This window comes from Lynx rufus, unplaced genomic scaffold, assembly GCF_022079265.1.
Source record: "Lynx rufus isolate CCGP_SWC_20201006 ecotype Redwood Valley unplaced genomic scaffold, mLynRuf1.p SCAF_6, whole genome shotgun sequence".
NCBI classification, from domain to species: Eukaryota; Metazoa; Chordata; class Mammalia; order Carnivora; family Felidae; genus Lynx; species Lynx rufus.
Window position 1 is genome coordinate 144,909,915 of NW_025814878.1, and position 14,206 is coordinate 144,924,120.

Genomic DNA, 14,206 nt, shown 5'->3' on the forward strand with positions numbered 1-14,206 from the left:
AATCCTATTCAAAATAACTGGTTGCAAAGTAGGCTCAGATTACACAGAACAAAAAGCATTCAAAACAAAGGTCCCTTGGGGTAAAAACTAAGGGCCCAGCCTTCTGCCCTTTTGGAGATTTTCATCATATAAGATGACTTCAAGTACTGTCCAATATTTGTCTTTCCAATGTCCACACAGAGTATTGTAAATAAAATATTACACGTAACTGCATTTTGCTACTTAGACAACACTGAGTCTACCCTGAGTGAACTAGACTGAGCTTTGCTGTGGGAGGGGAAGTTTTATTTGTAATAAGTTTGTACGGAATGAAATTATAGTTAAGCTGGAAGGGTCGTATTTCAAACAAGCAGGTTAGAATAAATTTCCAAAGATTTAGAACAGGTGTCTAAGGGGACGACAGCTCAGTGTGCCAACGAGCTGGGGACAATGAGGTACGGGAGCTGAGAGGAATCGACATTGAAATTGGAGCTAAACAGGGATCTTGTGACCCCCCCTGCCAGGGGCGGGGGCGGTGCGGGGAGGAGACAGATCCAAGCACCAGGAGAGAGTAAACCTCAGGACCAGTTAGACGCAGGGCAGGAAACGTGAACTTGTATCGGTAGCATTTTCTGGGTCATACGCTCAGCGCTGAGAATTTGCAGATGAATGAAAGACATGATTCCTTCTTCAAAGACGTTAACCTACAGAGGAACAGAGCCCAGGGAACTTATGACGGTAACATCCACAGGGTGCTATGGGGGACACCGGAGGGTGCAGAAGGGGCTTGGGGGTCAGGGTGTGTGTGAGAGACAGACAGCGGCATCTTGCACCCTCGTGCACAGACACGCACAACAGGTGGGGAGTGCAGGAGGGCTATTTCTGCAGCGGTCTCCCGGAGGACTTGCCCAGGTCCCCACACGCCAGCAGGCAGAGCGAAGAGACTCACCCTCCCCCATTTGTCCGTTCCACATGCTTCTGTGTCCCCAGGCCAGCGGAGCACGGGGCCTGGCCGCAGGGGACCCCAGGAAAGGCTCACAGGGGTGACAGGACGATGGGCTCTAAGCAAAGCTGCGTGTGGTGTATGAGTTTGGAGGGTATGCAGACCATCTTTAGTTTCACCGCTGCGGGGGGCGCGTGCAGCCGAAGTCTAACACCAGGAGTTGTGCCGTCGGAAAACGCGGGGGTGAAACAAGGAGGCGGCTTTGCCTGGAAGACAAGTGAAAAGCTGCCTCAGGAAATTCATTTCAGCTTCAGTTTCATCGAAGAGAAAACCAGCGTCAGTGACGGCTGACTGACAACGCTCCCACGATGGACAACAACCAGCACCGAGGCTGTGACTTTCCGCACTTACTACAAGCCGTGATCTCTCTGCAGACACAACGGGTCTGCATTTCAGGTGCAGGACACATGTGATCTTCTCCTCGCGCCGGACAACAGACAAACGGAGGCATATTAAACATTTTAAGACTTTATTGAAGCACAACTGGATTGACTCAGGCGGCACGGGGCCGGAAGCGGCCAGGAAGGCCCCCAGCAGCTGAGGAGGGCCGCGGACCAGAGCGGCAGCAAAGTGAGGAGGCACCGACGGGCTTACACTCGGGTTTACTTCCACGGCCGCCACGGCATCGGAGCCACGTCAGCCTCGTGGTGTGTGTCGTGTCCGTCTCTAATGGATTCGTCCCACTATGTGGCATTAAAAGCACTGCGTCACTTTTGGTAAAGAAGAGAGCACAGTTAAGCTTGCTTGTAACTTGACCTTCGTTTAAGGAACAAACCTTTGTCTCCCTGCGTTGGAAATACGCCCCGTTCTTTACTTCAGTGTTTTCCAAAGGGACCAGAGGTAGCCTTGTGGGTGGAAAAATTCTTCCTCTGTACAACTGCCGGTACAATACACAATATGTGGCAGATAAGATACCGTAACGTGAAGAGTTTCTGGACCCCCCCCCCCCACAAAACCTAAGTGGCACAGCCCAGTCACTGTGACAACCAAAACATGCCCCAAATAAACAGACGAGAAGGTGGCAATGCTCTGAATGTTAGCACAGAGGCGGCCGATTTACTGCTTGAAGAAACAAAGTGTTTTGTTTCATGTGACTTGCTCTGCAGTTTCCTTTTAATTAAAAGTTGATTCCCTTTTGGAAGCGAGATTCATATTTCTTAGCTTCTTTAAAATTTTTTTTTAACGTTCATTCATTTTTTGAGACAGAGAGAGAGAGAGAGACAGAGCATGAACGGGGGAAGGTCAGAGAGAGAGGGAGACACAGAATCTGAAACAGGCTCCAGGCTCTGAGCTGTCAGCACAGAGCCCGACGCGGGGCTCGAACTCATGGGCCGAGAGATCATGACCTGAGCCAAAGTTGGCGCCCAACCGACTGAGCCACCCAGGCGCCCCTCTTAGCTCCCCTTAAAAGCAGCAGCCCGGGAGCCTGTGTGGCTCGGTCACTGGAGCGTCCGTCCGACTTCAGCCCAGGTCATTTCTCACGGTGTGTGGGTTTGAGCCCCGTGGCAGGCTCTGTGCTGACAGCACGCAGCCTGCATGGGATTCTGTTTCTCCCTGTCCCTCTGCCCCTCCCCCACTCCCACTCTCTCAAAAATAAACATTAAAAAAGAAATAAATAAAAGAAGCGCAGTAAAGTGAAAAAAGGCCATTTCACAAAGAAGTTGAGCACATTGACTGTATCTCCTGGAGAGAGGTAACCTTGAGAAATTCAACACCGTATCATAGTTTTATATAGAACAGAATAGTTACATTAACAAGCACTTTGCGCTTAATAAATCTGTTACTGTGGTAACAAATCGCCCCGTGTGGGCAGGGTCATGATGCCCCCCCCCCCCGGGGGCCGGTACTGTGACGACTGTGAGGACAGAACGGCGCTCTCCAGACACCGGCTCACGAGGCACATGCAGGCTCCTGTGTGTTTCACATGAGCAAATCCACGCCGCAGAGAGGCCGCTGTGAACACGAGGAGAGTGGTAAAGCTTCCATGATTGTGCAAACCTTCTTAGACATGAGAACATGTCAGGGAGAGGAAAGGACGCAATTGAGGACTTCGTATAAAACCTCAAGGGTCCCCTGTGACCGGCCTTCAGAAGCACCGAGGGCGAACACCAGGAACAGGGTCCCCCGTGACCGGCCTTCAGAGGCACCGAGGGCGAACACCAGGAACAGGGTCCCCCGTGACCGGCCTTCAGAGGCACCGAGGGCGAACACCAGGAACAGGGTCCCCCGTGACCGGCCTTCAGAGGCACCGAGGGCGAACACCAGGAACAGGGTCCCCCGTGACCGGCCTTCAGAGGCACCGAGGGCGAACACCAGGAACAGGGTCCCCCGTGACCGGCCTTCAGAGGCACGGAGGGCGAACACCAGGAACATAATTGTGGAAGGCTTCAGGGAAGCTCTGGCCCACACACCAGTGGGTGCTTTTTCTTTCTCTGTTTGTCTTTTTTTTTGGGGGGGGGTGACGTTGATCGTGAATGGAGCATGTCTTTTTGTGTTTGCCACAAGCCCTACCTGTCACTACCAAGTCAGACACAGAATATCAATTGCCATCCTATCTCCAGCCTGCTTTGCTGGCTGACAAGACTCTAGCTTTTAATCATCTGACAAGACTCTAGCTTGGCCCTTACAATGCAATTCTTCTTTCAGGAAGCTCTGGGCCCATCGTGGGGCCTGAACTCACACCTGCAGATCAAGAGTCGCATGCTCTCCCGACTGAGCAGCCGGGCGCCCCCAGCTCAGCCCCTACTCAGCCTCTCTGGTGCTTCATCTCTGACTCTCCCCCCTCTTTCTAGTCACATTCAGAGACTTCCAGTTTCAGGAAAGCATCGCAACCCCCTCGACTGTGCCTTTCCATATTTGTTTTCTCTGCTTTCTCAACTCTCATTCATCCTTCAGAAATTCAACTCATATCAGGATCAGAGCAGGGGTGAGGCAAGTGAGGCACTTAGGGTACACAATTTAAGGAGGGATTCACTCTCTGGTGCCCTGGTGTGTGTTTGTCCAACACCACCCAGCAGTTAGCTGAACCCTCGCACGACCCGCCTGGTGGTGTAAGCAAAACATTAGAAAAGATTAAGAAATGTTACTCGATATTTCTAGAAACTCTCTTGGATTTTAGGATGCCACAATTATTTGTATTACACCTGAATAGTGGCTTGCGCCAAGCCTGCACTGTTCCTTGCTGTGTACCTGAGCAAACAAGAAGATGCTCTGGGAGGGACGAGACACACAGGTAAGTATGCAGGTACAATGCAATATGGCGGGTGCTCTGACGAAGGGGAGGGTTAGAGCCCTTGAGGGATCTAACTCTGAGACAATCGACCGCAAAGCTCCGTGAAGCACAGTCTGATTGGGCTGTCTTAAAACATGAGTACGGATGGTTAGACATGGGACGTAAGAACCTTCCAGATGGAACGTATGCACAGAGTTACCAGGGCATTCTGGAAATGGTCCTTTGGGACAACAGATGTACAGACTGAGTAGGAAAGGGAAAGGCAACGAGGCTGAAAGAGGAGGCTGGACATGAAGAGTCTTGAGCCGTCGGCAGATGCTGAGGCGGTACATGACATTGGCTCTGGGTTTTACGACCGTCGCTGTGGTGATGGTGTGGAAGATGGACCCCCGCACAACAGGTGGATGGGGGTAGGGCTGGAGACAGGGAGACTGGTTCCAAGGCCACATGAACAATGTAGGAGGGCTCCAAGGAGGTGGTGATTCGAGATCGAAGGAGGCAGAGATGAGTGTAAACATTTGAAGGGAGTCAGGTAGAACTTACTGACCCACTGGCTACAAGGACCAGATGAGATTTACAAGCTCCCAGGAAGTGACTGTCCTGCTTCTAACCAGAGGGCTGGTTTCCCTTTTATGTCTCTTGTCTCTCACTGTGTTCTGGCAGCCCGTACCCCACTACCCTTCTCTTTACGTTGACTTGACTGGCTTGCAAATCTTACAGCTTAATCTTTCTTGCCTATATATTCACAAATAGCCCTAATGTTGCTTAAGCTCAAGTTTTGTACTTTGGCGGAGGTCAAAAGCTCAGTTTCACTAGGACGTTCCGTTTCCTTCTCCCTGTTCAAAACCCAGTGATCATATTTTCCTAAATCAGCCTCTTTTCTCAACTTTTCCTTTGGAGATGGAACTACCCCTTCCTGCACCTTATGGCTGGAAATCCTTGCTTTCGGTCTTTCCTAGGTTCAAACTCTTGGACATACACAAATCACAAAATGAGTAGGGTCAAAAGTAGACTCGTTTCTGTAACATGGGGAAGATGAGACAGCTGTTGAGGAAGCCTGGGTCCCTGGGGCATCTCATCTCTGACAGCAACATGTACAGGAATCATGTTCAGAGACAAAGCTAGAGTGATCTTTGAGAACAGGAAGGGTGATTAAAGAGTAGGATAGTGATTTTGTGCTGTTATTACACTTGCCACTCTCCCAAAGCCTTGGTTAGCTACAGTGCATTTTCTTCAAAAATCTATCTTCCTTGAAGACGTCCCTGGCTCTAAGGGCTTTTTATCTACTTTTCTACACTAACAACCAATGTTCCCTGCCTCTAGTTCACATGCCAGAGTCTTCAGATAGCAGTGACCCCTACGAAGATGGCAACACTCTCTCTTCTCTACAGGAGCAAGTACCCTCATGCCTCTTCCCCCCCCCCACCAAGCCCTGAGGTCACTGTGCTGAACACAGCTCTTGTACAGGCATTTCTTGGGACTTTCCTGAGAGCCCAGAAGACCCAGAACATAAAACTCTCTCCTTTGACCTGGCTACTGTCAAAACAGGTTTAGAAACTGGAAATCTTACTCTTGGAAAAAATAATAAGACAGACTAATAAAAACTTATCAGCCCTTACAGTTTTTAGAGACAAACTAAAGAATTAAATGATGTATATGACACTTAAAAGAGCCGTGGACAAATAATCTAACAGAAAAAATGGGCAAAAGAGCCAGATACACATGCTACAAGAAGAGACATCCAAAGGGCCAGTAGATACATGAAAATGTGCTCATCCTCATTAGTCATCAAGAAAACATGTATGATAACTATAAAGAGATAATACTAGATACCCATGGGAGTGGCTACAGGTAAAAAGACTGACAAAACCGAGTAGTGATAAGGCTGTAGAGAAAGTAGAACCATCTGCTGGTAATAGAACCATTTTGGAAGATTATTCAACAAGTACTACTATAATCACGGACCAGCCCTCCCACCATCAGGTGCACAGCCAGAGGCGCATATACACGCACACCAAACGGATATTCCTAGTGGTAGTCTTTGCAATAGCTCCAAACTTGAAGCCACTGAAGATCTTAGATTCTTAACCCACTATTTGTTGACTTATTTTTGCCACTCAACCATTTTGCTGATCTGTGACGAAAATTCATAGCTGGCATCCCATGCCAGTCTAACTGCAAATCAGGGCTAGGAGGGCAGGGGCGCAGTCATGATCACCCTCTCCTGAAGCACAGGGTCTCAAACATTCAACAAAGTTGAACAGACATCTGTTGGACTGAACTGAGTTAAGGAAAGCCTCTGGGTTGGGAGCCTGGAGGACCAAGAACATCACTGACAGAAACAGAGAATTTGGAAAAAGGAGCTGGTTTAGATTAAAAGAGAGCTATTCTCTTGAATTGTGAGAAAATTTAGCAACTTTGCTTTCAACTGTCTTCCCCTGAAGCTTGTGCTTGGTTGTCAGGTTGGAAAAGGGTAAAGAAAGTAGCAATGTCAACAAACAGCAGAATGAAAGAGAGGGAGTACGTGACCACGTAGTCAGCAAGGACATCAAAGCAGGATTCGTGATAATGCAAATAATTTGCCTGGACAAGAGACTGACTTGTTGATGTTTACACTGAGATTTTTTAAAATGTATTTTTATTTACTACATGATTATCGTAAGAACAATCGAGTGCATTTTTTAAAGTAGATTCTACACCGACATGGCACGTGAACTCATGACCTCGAGATCAAGAGTCATGTGTTCTACCACCTGAGGGAGCCAGGCACCCCCACACTGGGATTATTTGTAATGTTTTTGGCTTTTGAGAGAGCTCAGGTGGGGGGAGGGGGCAGAGGGAATGGGAGAATCTTAAGCAGGCTCCACACTCAGCACAGAGCCTGACGAGGGGCTCGATTCCATGACCCTGGGATCGTGACCTGAGCCGAAATCAAGAGTCGGACGCTCAGTTGGGAATTGTTAATACACGACTTAACCCATTAAACTCTGCATTGTATGCCGCAGCTCTACTGAACAAAGATGAGGAACAGAACCAGTTGGAACCCTGCAGCTGGCACATGCTTGCAGCCGAGGACACTCTCACCGCCCTCAGCTTGCTGCGCAGGTACCCCCATCCCAGCCCCCCGCCGCCGCCTCGTGTGGAGGAGCTCCTGGGTCGCGTCTCAAAGGACTGGACTTGCACAGTGGAACCTGAAAGCAGTTAGGTGTATGGGCTGCAGAGGGATCCCGTGGCCAAAACACAGGAAGCAGATCACAGGGAATGAACTCCCAGGATGGGAGGCACCAGAAGCCTGATCCAATCCCAGGACACAATCCACCTAACCTCACACGAGGAGAAAGATCACCCGAACAGGCCTATAACTATTAAGAAAGTGAATCAATAATTAATAACCTTCCAAAAAGAAAGCACTAGGCCCAGACAGTTTCACTGGTGAATTCTAGCAAAAGTTTTAGGAATAAATGGTACCAATTCCCCATACCCTCCTCCAGAAGACAGAAGCAGAGGGGATACTTCCTAATTCATTCCAAGAGGCTAGCATAGCCCTACTACCACAATCGGATGAAGACGTTAGAGAAAGGAAAACTACAATGTCTTTCGTGAACACAAATGCAAAAATTCTCAACAAAATACCAGCAAACCAAACCCATTAGCGTATAAAAAGAATTGTACACCATCACCAAATAGGCTTCCTTCCAGGCATACAAGGCTGGTCTAACATTTGAAGATGAATCAGTATAATTGATCACACCAACAGGCTAGAGAAGATGAACAGAAAAAGCATTTGAAGAAACCCAACACTCTCCCATGATAACCACTCTCAGCAAACTAGGAAGAGAAGGGAACTTTCTCAGGATGATAACTAATATTTTTAAACACCCTAGAGCTTCCATCTACATAATGGTGAGAAGCTAGGAGCTTTCCCACTAAGATCGGGAAGAAGGCAAGGACGTCCCCTGTTACACTCCCATTCAATGCCGTCCTAACTAATGCAACAAGACAAGAAAAGGACATTAAAGGTATAGAGGTTGGGAAGAAAGGAATAAAACTGTCTTTGTTCACAGAGGACATGCTAATCTATACACAAAGTCTCAGAAAGTCAAGAAAAAGAAATCTACTCCAGGAACTAAAAGGTGACTACAGATAGCAAGGTCGACAGATCGAGGTCCATAAACGAAGGTCACTTGCTTTCCTGTATATCAGCAACGAACCACTGGAATTTGAGATAAAAAACACAATACCATTTACATTGACGCCAAAATAATGAAATACTTCAGTATAAATCTAATACACTATGGGGGCGCCTGGGTGGCGCAGTCGGTTGGGCGTCCGACTTCAGCCAGGTCACGATCTCGCGGTCCGGGAGTTCGAGCCCCGCGTCAGGCTCTGGGCTGATGGCTCAGAGCCTGGAGCCTGTTTCCCTCTGTGTCTCCCTCTCTCTCTGCCCCTCCCCCGTTCATGCTCTGTCTCTCTCTGTCCCAAAAATAAACGTTGAAAAAAAAAAATTAAAAAAAAAAATAAAAAAAAAATAAATCTAATACACTATGTGCAACATCTATATGAAGAAAACTACAAAACTTAGATTAAAAAAAAATTACATGGGGCGTCTGGGTGGCTCAGTCCATTAAGCATCCCACTCTTGACTTCAGCTCAGGTCATGATCTCATAGTTCGTGGGCTCGAGGCCCACACCAGGCTCAGCACTGACAGTGGGAGGAGACTGCTTGGGATCCTCTCTCCCTCTCTCTCTGCCCTTCCCCCACTGGCACATGCTCGCTCTCCCTCTCTCTCTTTCTCAAAATAAATAAATAAACCTTAAAAAAATAAAATAAAAATAGGGGCACCTGGGTGGCTCAGTGGCTTAAGTATCTGACTTCAGCTCAGGTCATGATCTCATAGTTCATGGGTTCGAGCCCCACATGGGCTCTGTGCGGACAGCGTGGGGCTTGGAGCCTGCTTAGGATTCTCTCTCTCTCTCTCTCTCTCTCTCTCTCACTTTCAAAATAAACTTCAAAAGAAAAAAAAAAAACCCAACAACGGCAAGAAACGCAAGCCGCCATCCATGCCTGGTTTCTCTGCGTAGAAGTCCTAGTGAGGGTTTGGGTGACTGATTTTCTGGCTCCACACTCTGTCCCTCCTAACTGCACCAGATCTGAGCCTCTGTCCCTGCACACATTCTAGGCATTACTGGGCACCAGAACCCTCTATTCAGAAAGCTGAACTTGCAACGGAAAGGTTCACTTCTAGGCTGAAAAGGTCACTTTCTGTATTCCTTTTGGCAGCTAGGTATTTGCCCAAGCGACGCTGCACTCTGCGCCTGTCTTCGGAGGGCTTTGGTTAGAGTGAAGAATCTTGGGAGGTTAGAGAAAAATCCCAGAAGACACTGGCAGGACAAGAACAAAACCTGAAGCTAGCAGCCCTGCATTTGTCTAGAGAAAACTGAAACCTGTTCACCCTGCAACTGCTGGGTAGATGCCTCCCCCAGAGCAGAGACATACCCCCCCCCCCCCCCACCGCGGGATAGCTCACATCTTCCCCCACCTGTTGGCCGGCCTCATGCAGTCCAGCTCCCGCTCCAGACCTTACAGTACGGTCACCGCCTCCTCTCCGCTCTCCGGGTGCTGTCCCCGCACCCAGGCCTGGAGCTCCGCGGGCAGGACGGTCAGGAACTGCTCCAGCACCGGCAGCCCCAGGATCTGCTCCTTCGTGTGTGTGTGTTTCTGGGCTCAGCCACTGGCGGCTCAGCTCGCGGAGCCCGCGCAGCGCCTCCCGGGGCCCAGGCGCCTCTTGGTAGCAAAACTGCCTGAGTGAGGTTCCTTCCTTCCGATGCTGGATTCTGTTTCCACACATGTTCATCCTTCACCTTCAGGGTCACAAGCCCCACGGGCTCCTCTGGAACTTGGGGTCAAAGCGCCAGCCGCGCTTGGCTTCATTTCATGTTCTGCTGCACTGAGACACCCCCACACAGGGCCCGTTACACTCTCCTTGAGAGATTTCCCTCGAGGTTCTTTCCAGCTGCGAGGAAGCAGGAAACGCTCCGAACGGGACGAGCTCGATGCCAGCCAGATACATGCTAACTCAGGAAACACCGCGGAAATAGTTAGAAAACAAATGCTAAAATTACTTGCATGCTACCAAAAACATTTCCAGAGGAGCTGTCCTAAGCAAAGAAAGCTTGTCAGAGACGAGGGACCACACGCTGGAACTCCCCACACTGAGATTCTTGCTGTTCCTGCCCCCGGCGAACTAGCTGCCCTCCCTCTGTGACCCCCCAGGGATTTGCTCACCTGCGCTTTGGGACTGACCCTCTGCACGCCTACCTCCGTGTAGGGGCTGAGCTCCCCGTCTACGCAACAACAGCACAGGTACACCCTCAGGTTCTGACGCGCTCCTGCTGCCCAGCAGGGCCCTAGGCTCGCCCCGCAGCAGGAGCTGACCCGCGCGGCCCACCAGGAGCGTCGGGCTCGGCTGAGTTGGGGCTGCTGCCCCGCATCCCGGAGGCGGCGGGACGGACGGTGGGCTCACCCCAGGACAGGTGGGCGGGAGAGGGGTGAAGAGCGAGCGCGCGCGCGGAGGCGGGGGCCCTGGCTGTGATCTCCACCCCGGGTGTGACATTTACTGTTACAATGAGGGGAGAGGGGGGAGGTCGGCGCTGGGGCCCCTCCGGGTGCAGACGGCTTTGGTCCGGGGTCGGCCAGCCTGTGGCCACACCCGCGTCCGCGTTCCTGCAGGGTGTGCTGGAGGCGGGCAGTTCTCTTCCCCGACGGGGACCGTGTGGGGAGGGTCGAGGGGACCCGGGCCCAGGCCCTCCCCCTCCCCCCACGTCCGTGACGTCACAGCCCCACTGGCTGGGAGCTCAGAAGACAGATGATCAGTAATTCCAAGTAACTCCGGGCCTCGACACGGGGGAAACAGGAAGGTCTCGGGTTCACGCGTCTTCCGTGCGACACAACCGATACACTCGGGAGCCCCACTGGAGGGGGTGGCCTGCCTGGAGCGGGGGGGGGGGGCAGACGGCGGCCCGCCTGGAGGAGGAGGGGGTGGCCTGCCTGGAGCAGCTGGGCAGCGGCCCGCCTGGAGGACGGGGTGTGGCCTGCCTGGAAGGTAGGGGGGCAGCCTGCCTGGAGGAGGAGAGGATGGCCTGCCTAGAGCAGGGGGAGAGCAGCTCGCCTGGAAGAGGAGGGGGTGGCCTGCCTGGAGGAGGGGGAAAGACGGCCTGGAGCAGGGCGGAGGGGCCAACGGGAGGGGTGGGGGAGATGGCCTGGAGAAGTGGGGGGAAAGGTCTTCCTGGAGGGTAGGGGGGGCGGCCTGCCTGGAGGAGGGGGCGGTGGCCCGCCTGGACGCGACTTTCGGAGCGGAAGGGCGCGCCGGCGAGGCCCCAATCCGGCCTCTGCACCGCTCCGGCCGCCCCCTCCCCGCAGGCTCCCCTCCCCTCCAGCCGGCAGAGCCCCTCCCACCGGAAGCCGGGCCTCGCGCCGCGGAGCCGGAAGTAAATATCAGCGGCCCCCGGGTCTGGCCGAGGTGGGTCCTAGAGCAGCCGGCAAGGGAAAACCTAGAGGTCCGGAGGCCTCTCTAGGACGCGGGCGGCCTCCCGCTCTCGGTGGTGCCGTGGTCTGCGTTTGCTGCACCCAGAGCGCCCCCAGGCCTCGCAGCTGTCAACCGTGCGCCCGTCCTTCCAGGGTTGTTTGCTTCTCCCACCAACACGACCCAGAGCGCCTGCAGACCCCCTTCTTTGTGCTGGGAAGAGGCATGCACCCTGATGCTGGAAATAAGGCAGGAAGCTGGGAGAATCTTAGCTTGTTGCCAGAAATCTCCAGTTGTGCCCAGACGCCGTGCTGTCCCAGCCCCACGATGGGCGGGTTCTGCAGTCTGACACCTTGATGGTCTATCTCGTATTCCACACCCTCTCCAGGCTCGCGTGGGCTCTGAAACCTGAACAAATGTTCATTGCTTCCCCTAGCGTCCAGTACATGAATCAATGGATGACACGCCCAGAAAACGCTCGTGTAGAATTTTGACGCTTGTAAGGGAGGAAAACACAATTTTCCCTCGACCCTTCTAACTTCTTGGCTGGCGTCCCGGTAACAAAAGACAGATTAAGGAGGGGGAAACACAAGTTTATTAATGTGTATATCTCATGTACACGTGGGAGAGACCTAGGGAAAAATGAGTGACTCTCAGAGGTGGCTGAGAATTCAGGCAGCTAAAGACAGAACAAAGAGCGTGCAAGGGAGACCAGGTGTGGGAGCTAACCAGGAAAGGTATGAACAGGAGTAAGGTTTGTTAGTGCCTTCTTGTTTCTTGTGACTCGGGGTCGACCTTCTCTTCCTCACAGAGAGCAAGACATCCTTACAAAAGGTTAACTTGTACTCTTTTCTGGGCTTCTCCTGTGTCTATTTCTCAAAGAAATCCTTATGCCAAAAAAAGTATATTTTGCTGCCCTTCAAACTCATGCTTTATTCTGATCCCTTTCCTGATGATAATCTCTTGATCTGAAAGGAAGGAATACCCATCTTATACCCATTCCCTTCATAACATGTAAGGACATCTTCCTTGAGCTGTCCAGATCAAACTCTGCTCTCTAACACGTTTCTCCAGCTCAGGAACTGCATATTTATTTTATTTCTAATTCCACTCTCAGATTCTTTCAACTGATAACAGACTATAGACATAGATGACCCCACTCAGCCCCAGCATGGAGACTGAGCTCCTCAGTATTGCAAAGTCCAGACTACAAAATTAAGCCTTCTGGGGGCACCTGGCTGGCTTGGTCAGTAGAGAGTGGGACTCTTGATCTCGGGGTTGTGAGTTTGAGCCCCACAGTGGGTGTAGAGATTTCTTTTATGATTTGGTCCCTGCTGATCTCCCCAACTTTTTTCCCCACCACATCCTTGCAGCAAACACTTCACAAATACCATTTTGAAGTACTTTGGGGTCCCTCTGGGCCTTTGTACATGTTGTTCCCTCTGCTAAAATCGGACTCCCTGAGATCATTTTCAGGCTTTCCCTGCCTTATACTGAGGTCTTCACTTAGCACTTCAAGAAAGCTTTCTCTTCGAGCTCCTCCATCACTCATCACACTGTAGTACAACTGCATCCTGGGTTCCTTGTCTCAAGGAGTTTATCTTACGTTTTCTCAAGGAGTCACATTAACATTGGGAGGAGGGGGCTCTTTGGAGGTTTCTGAAGAAAAGACATTTAACAGGCATTCCCTGTGTCCTACCTCGTAGATTAAATGCCATTTTACTTTGCAAACGGAGGGGTATGGCAAGTGGGAGATTCTTTAAGTTTTGTGAAAGCTTTTCTGAGAATAAGTCTCATTCCGTGCAAGAATCAGAAACTGGAACATCACGGGGAGTAGAGTAGACCCAGGCATATAAGACGGATTCTGGATAAGAAACCACATCCTCCTCCATACCCATTCCTTTGCAAGGAATTTTGAATCTCCTTTCCTTTATTTAATCTGCTCTTTATTTTTCTTGTTGGGGAAGATAGTTCTGAGGAGGTGAAGTGTGCAAGAGGACATCCAGGATTCCAGAGTTAACAGGGGTCTGACAGAAAAAGGAAGGGGACAGGAGGGAAGGAATCGAGAAACAGAAGTTTCAGGGAGGAAATTGTTAGCTCAAGTTCATCTAGTGTGGAGCTGATACTTCAAGCGCCTGGGTGGCTGTCAGTTGAGCTTCCTACTTAGGCCTAGTCATGATTTCATGGTTTGTGGGTTCGAGCCCTGAGTTGGGCTCTGCTCTGACGGTGCGGGGCCTGCTTGGGATTCTCTCTCTCCCTCTGCCCCTCCCTGATTCATGCTTTCTCTCTCTCAAAAATTAGCTAAGTAATTAAAAAAGACTTCAAACCTTGAATAATCAAATTAGATGAAAGTCCTAGGCATTTCCTCTCCTGTTCTTTTCTTTCTTGTTTTCACGGTTAGAGCAGGCAGTAGGTTAGGCTCTACCAGGGTGCCTGGAGGCCAGCCAAGGGGTGGTGGTGCCCGGCTGT

General features: G+C 50.9%; 1 long non-coding RNA gene across 1 annotated transcript; it reads right to left on the reverse strand.

The window, feature by feature from the left end:
* Window positions 1-1,454: 1,454 nt before the first annotated feature.
* LOC124529353 (uncharacterized) lies at window positions 1,455-11,664 on the reverse strand. The gene is made up of 3 exons (XR_006966313.1): window positions 10,501-11,664; window positions 9,755-10,286; window positions 1,455-1,859 (listed from the first exon to the last, which is right to left on the reverse strand). It is a non-coding gene; the product is annotated as an uncharacterized LOC124529353 (long non-coding RNA).
* Between the last annotated feature and the right edge of the window lie 2,542 nt (window positions 11,665-14,206).